Genomic DNA, 6,141 nt, shown 5'->3' with positions numbered 1-6,141 from the left:
ATATACTGTCTTTGAAATATGCCCAAGAAATATCCTCAGGCCTCCGACTAAAACTGGCATCAGTAACACTGAGAACCTCGTAACTCCTGAACTAGATTCTTACCTAGAATCTCATAACCCAGAGACGAGCACCTGACTTTTTTGTATCTTAACATAGATGCAATGAATTATTATTATTATTATTGTTATTATTATTATAAGTGACCAAGATTTTCTTCAGTATTTATGATTGTAAAAAATTGAAATGAACATCTTCCACTGATATATTAATTATTACTTTGAAATGTTGCAACCTATTTATTTATATAACTTTGTAGTGTAACATGGACAAATATCTGACTTCCTGTATTTGGAAAAAAAAAAAAAAAAAAAACAGCCTTCTTCAGTGACAGCCCAAAAGCAAAAATTAGAAAAAAAAGTTACTAAATAGAATTCAATCACCAAATTAGAATCAAGCCCATAACTCATCAGTGATATTTTATACATTGGTTGCTCTACCTCAAGAGTCCAATGATGCCACTAGATGTTTTAGGAAAAGCAGAATTCTTTCCTATGGCTTGATTTTGGCAAAGAGCTCTTTAAGCTCTTCCTCGAGGGATTTCTTCAAGGTTTGCCTGCAGGAGGTAGGTCTGTTCAGTTCATGGGAAGGCCCCCATGGTAGGCATCATGGAGCAGGGAGAGGACAGGAGGCCCAAAACCTGCAGAAGTACTGGAAAAAGCGCCACTACTCTAGTGAGTGAGTTCGGTTCAATGGGAGAGCATGGGAAATGCAAAGAAAAACACAAATAATGAAGGCCCACTTGAAATGCATGATAAGAGTCAGTTAGATGTGCACAAGTGCATTATCAATAAAAAGAATTAAGTCAGGGAACCACAAGGGAAGTGAGGATTAAACAGTAGTTAAAGAAGAAGACATGCCCATGGCCCAGAAGTAAGAAAGGCGTTGCCAGGTGAGTTCTCTGCATGCTATGAGTAGGTGTCACAAGAGGAAGCAAGGAAGATTTGATCAATGGCAGCAGAGTTTATTGTCAAGGGGGAGACAACTGGCCACATGCTAGATCTAATTTAATTCCTTTTCCTTCATTCTGCCACAACAGGGGGGCACATTCTTAACTCACTTCATAGTGATTTAGTTCTGTTTTCCATTTGAGCAGTTTCCCTGCCTCATAGATTTTCTTTTGGATGCTTTGGCTCCAAAGGGCCTTTTGTATTCAGATGACATGAGTTCAGATCCTGTTGGGGCTCCTCAGCATTAAAAGAACATGAAGAGCAATTCATAGCTTTTAATGGAGTGTGAGGAATCTGCTTTTATTTTTATTTATTTTGGGAGGGGGGATCTGCTTTTAAAATTGTAACATTTACACCTTTTTATACAAGGTTCACATTTACAATTGAATAAATTTCCTATTTTTTCTCATCATTACACAAATATATTAAAAGGAAATAAAGATTTTTATTAAAGGCCAGTAAGGGAGAGGTGGTACAAATTTTCCATTAGGGAGTTTCAAAGAAACTCCAAAGGTGCCAAAGGAAGACTTTGGGTTTGTCTGTTAAGTACTTCCTATGCTTTCCTCATCAAACAGACAACAGGCAGGTGTAGTAAAGCCATACTGTGAATTCCTATCTTCATTTCAACATACCCAGAGTCAAGGGCCCAGATGCCAGCAGCTGAAGCAAGCAGGCTTTTCCTCCCTATAGATCCAGATATGTGACTCAAAACTTGGCTTTCTTACATAGCATAGTATCTTGTGAGTTGTGGTTTTTTTCCTAATGTGCTAGAGGGAAGAAAAATAGCTGAGCTTTGTAAAATGACAGCTCTCTATTTTTAAATGAGTTTGAAAAGCCGATTAAATTATGTATTTTATTGCCTCTGTGAATATCATATTAAATGAATATTTTATTTTAAAGCCTTGAATAAATGAAAATAATTTTTGTAATGTTTGGTCTATTCGAGTCTTTGTGACAACTGTCAAGATTTCTTTGCTGTTCAACTGTAGAGATATAAATAAGGTGGAGTTTCTCTAATATTAAATTGTTCTTTGAGTGGTGCCTGAAAGAAACTCTTAATTAAATACTCAAATAATTATATCTCCCACTGATACAGATTGAGATTGTCCCCAAGCAAATCATACTGGGGGAGCATTAATCAAAGACTTAAAAACAGTGTGACAATGACAACTGATTTAAAATAATAATAAAAGTATTACATATACTTACAAATAAGACTACCATCACCTTTTATGAAAAATTTATATAGAGTAATATATAAATATGAAAATGAATATATATTCATTTTGAATATATATATTTATATGTATAATATATAAATACATTTAGTGAGACACAGAGAAAGAGACTTCAATTATGGTGCCAGTGCATTAAAATCTCTCACCAATAGGATTGAAGAATTCTGGATATAAGCCCCATCTGACCCCTCAGAGACATCACTCTTTTGTCCCTCTAGGAAACTTGACTCTCTTCTAGCAGGAAGCAATTTATCTTTCTTGGGATATTTGACAACCCATTGCCTTTCAAGCATTTACCTCTTCAAAACCACATTGGTTTAGAACAAGAGTCTTCATACTATTTTATGGGTACTCCTAGGAGTTCATGAGATCATCCAAGGAATATGCAGGCATGAACAGGGAATCACTTTCCATTTCTTCAATTTCCATATGTACTCACTCAAAACTTCCCTGTTTGAGATGCCCCAGTGTTCCACATGACCTGGGTTCTCCCTCCGCACCTCCCCTTTCCTGGAAGAGCTCTTCCCCTTGAAAACAAAAGCCTACTCTAGCCAGCCACCCCTAATCTACCTGTGGTGGATAGACCCTGAGGGACAGACTTTCGGACACCAACTAAAGGAACAATTCAGAATATTCGTGTCTGAGAAAGGCTTATTTTTTTAATTGATTACATATCTATTTAAGACTTTAGGAATGGAGTATTTTTGCCTGCATTGGAACATTTTGAATATAGAAATATGAAGAAGTGGAAGTGAAGACAAATTTCCGTGAAACTGCTAGCACTTCCATCTCCACCTTTTACCCCCCCCCAAAAAAAAGCCTCACTCTTGAGAATAATCCAAACCCATATTGATATATTTGTTAGAACTGAAAAATGAAGTCAGATTTTTTTCCTGACAGAAAAAAGTCCGATTTGGCTGATTGGTTTAACAAGGGCCTCTGTTTTGCCAATTAGGAAATATGAAGGACATTTTTCATTAATTAGATTAGCTGAATCTGTAGCTCCAAAGTTTTTAAAAAATATTTAAAGCATGTGGTAATATAGAGAGCATATTTTAAAAATAATTGACCTAGAATATATAGACTCTTACAACCCTATAATAAGAAAGTAAGTAAGTCAATTTTTTAAATGAGCAAAAGAATTTGAACAAATGAGCAAAGAATGGCCATAAAGCAAATAAGCACATGGCAATGGCAAATGAATATAGGAAAAGATGCTCAACATCATTAATAGTTAAATAAAGACAAACTAAAACCATAATAAGGTACCACTTAATACCCACAAAATAGCTAAAATCAAAAATTATCGATGATAGCAAGTATTGATGAGAATATAAACAATAACTCCCATAGATTTCAGGTGGCATGGTCACTTCAAAACCAGTTTGCAGTTTCTTATAAAGTTAAGCAACCAGTAACCATATAACAGCAGTCTCACTCCTAGATATTTACCCAGTTACCAGAAGTAGAACAGAGGAACAGAAAAATCAGGAGCCAGGAACTTGGAGAGGGCTTGACGATAAGAATCATAAGGGAACATTCAGGGTGATGGAAAAGTTCCAAATCATGACTTGGTGGTGGTTACACAACATCAAACCCTCGTCAAAATGCATAGAACTGTATACTTTAAATTGGTGAATTTTATTTCACGTAAATTATACCATTAATAAAGCTAGTTTAAAATGTTATTGTCCACGAGTAGCAGGGAAAATTATTACATTTTTCCCGACCCTCTCTGAGAATATTGAGTTAAATTTGGAGCCTCTAAGTGAAAGAGTAACAGGCTCTAAGAACTGTCAAGCAAGTCTACAAAAGCCTTTTTTTCTGATACTTCCTAGAAATTAAAAGCTCAAGTTCTAGAAACATTTTGAAAAACAAGTCTTTCCAGTTCTTTTCTTTCAACAAAACTGAAAAAGGTTCTCATTGAGTTGTCATTCTTCCCATTAAAAATTAAAAAAAAAATGTTTTGAGGATAGACCACTGTGGTTTTTTAGCATATAACCTGGAAGAAGTTCGAATTTGAGGGGCTATATGCACCAAAAGTCCCTGTCATCTACCTCTTTATGTGAAACAAAGTTGACCAGCACGTAAACCTAAAAAAAAAAAAAAAGAACAAAAAAGATGATGAAATTTAGGCACAGAGAGTTAAGAAACTTTCTCCATATCACACAGCCGGCAACTGCAAAACTTGGTTTGAACTTAAGAAAAGTGGCTCTATATCCTGTGCTGTTGACCACATATATAGAATTTCAAATTTTTCATAAATTCATTACTTTAGAATAAAACTACACATTGGAAATGGAATTTAATGTAATTAAAATAAAATAATAAAAATTTAAGTAGAAAGGAAAATATGTGAAATTGCCAAATATGAAAGCAGAACTTGTCCATGTTTTTTTGACAATGCATATCATACCCATGAGTATACAGCTTCCATTAGACACAGTAAAAAGTGATATAACAATTTAAAATTTTCAAAATTGTATTTATAACCATTGCCAGAAATTCAATTTGTAATTATTTAATCTTAGTATGAGAAATGCCAATGTCAACTAAAAATGTACAAGGTACATATGGGTTAAAAGTTATTTGCAGGGTATGCTATTGAGTTTCTCTACATATTTTTTTAAATTCCAGTGTTCCAGCCTTCTCTTAACTTGCTAAGTTTTGCATTTAAAAGTCCAGTCAGTGTTTTAAAGATGGTAGGGGAAGTTAAAGAATGTCCTTTCTGCAGATAAAATATACAGACACACAAACACAACCTTATGTCTCAACTATAAGCATTCCTAACATACAGACCTGGTGATTACTATAACTGGAGGTGCCTTAAGTAAATGGTCTCCACACAAACATCTGAGAGAGCAGTGGTGGTAGACAAGAGGAGCTCATAGTTGTAGAGAACTGTCAAGGCAGTTTCTTCGTTTAAGTTTTGCTCAGGGCACAAGGTGGCAAGTTTCATAAAAGCAATGACTATATGACATTCAATTTGCCATATCTCTTATCACAAAAGCAGCTCAATACATACTTGTGAAATTGAATACATTGGCCCTGAGTCAGATTATGAAAAATATTGCTCATTTTCAAGCCAAAAGAATCTTCTCCATAAACTTAAATCTGAAAGTAATAAATAGAAGTTGCAGATACAGGGAATGGGAATTTTTTTACATTTTTTCCAAGGAGTTACTCCCAAGTTATGTGTTGTAATATTTCACTTTGTACCTGGCAGATCCTAATTTTTTATTGATTCTTCCTAGATTATTAAAAATTTTAAAGGGTAATTACACTATTCATTTGCTGCAACAAAAAAGAAATCCTGCCATATAGCTATCAGGTGGGATTGGGAGGATAGAAAACAAAAATTAAAATTACGTAATTCTAGCACGCAGTGGTAGTTTTTAAAGCTTTCAGATACAGAATTATTACACTGGGTTTCCAACTGCACATGGAATCATCATTCTGCTACTCTTTGACTATTGAGTAAATATGCAGTAGGTGTGATTTTAAGTACTCATTATTAACTCAGCCAACCAGAACAAACCCATTAAGAATAAGTCTATCTGGTTTATCAAGTAGATTCTTAGGAATGTACTTAAATGTCATATTTATTCATTAGACCTTGCTAGAATCCCAAAGTCATGTATTCATTATGTCAAATGATGTTCTCCAAAATGCTGAAGTGATAAAATTGGATTAAGTTTATAACCCAGGTGTTAATTCTCATGACATAAAAAGGGTCATGAATGACTCACCAACATTATAAAGAGCTTTGCTACCTTTGGTCTCTAAATGCCCCATATATTGTCTCCCCAAACTTCCAGCCCCCACCTCTCCATTCACACTAGAAACTCGATCTCTTTCTTCTTTGCCTGGAGATTCTCCTGTTGAACCTCAGAAT

The sequence above is a fragment of the Nyctereutes procyonoides genome, unplaced genomic scaffold (assembly GCF_905146905.1).
Source record: "Nyctereutes procyonoides isolate TBG_1078 unplaced genomic scaffold, NYPRO_anot_genome, whole genome shotgun sequence".
Classification (NCBI taxonomy): domain Eukaryota; kingdom Metazoa; phylum Chordata; class Mammalia; order Carnivora; family Canidae; genus Nyctereutes; species Nyctereutes procyonoides.
Note: the sequence above shows the minus strand (reverse complement) of the source record.